This window comes from Macrobrachium rosenbergii, chromosome 12 (assembly GCF_040412425.1).
Source record: "Macrobrachium rosenbergii isolate ZJJX-2024 chromosome 12, ASM4041242v1, whole genome shotgun sequence".
Classification (NCBI taxonomy): domain Eukaryota; kingdom Metazoa; phylum Arthropoda; class Malacostraca; order Decapoda; family Palaemonidae; genus Macrobrachium; species Macrobrachium rosenbergii.
Genome location: NC_089752.1, coordinates 29,439,576 through 29,440,055, shown reverse-complemented (window position 1 = coordinate 29,440,055; position 480 = coordinate 29,439,576).

Sequence of the window (480 nt, the reverse complement as noted above, 5' to 3'; positions counted from 1 at the left end):
GTGAGTTTTTGCTTGTTCAGTATTTTGTAACATACACGAGCAATTAGTGATTATCTGTTACTGCACAATTTAAAGGGAAGTTTTAGTGACTGGGTAAACAGTAAAATGTCTATTATGTGCAAAACTAGTTTAATATTTTCAAGTGAAATATGAAAACATTAAAATTATATATATCTACAACTATGTTGGTTATTCAAAATTGTTTGTGGAAGTAATGCCTTTTCAACCATAGTATGTTTATCTATAGACGTTTAAAACTCAAGTGTAGTATAACATAGGTCAGTTATTGTAGGAAATCCTTCACTTCTGCTTTTACCTAATTTATTTGTAACCAAGCTTGAGTTACAAATCCTGTTCACTTACACCATACATAGATCTTTCATTCAGGGTACATGGTTTCAAAGAGGCCACTACACATCGAGCAAAACATGACTGCTCAGAATGCACAGAGTTCATTTTTTTTAAATTACTAAGATTTAT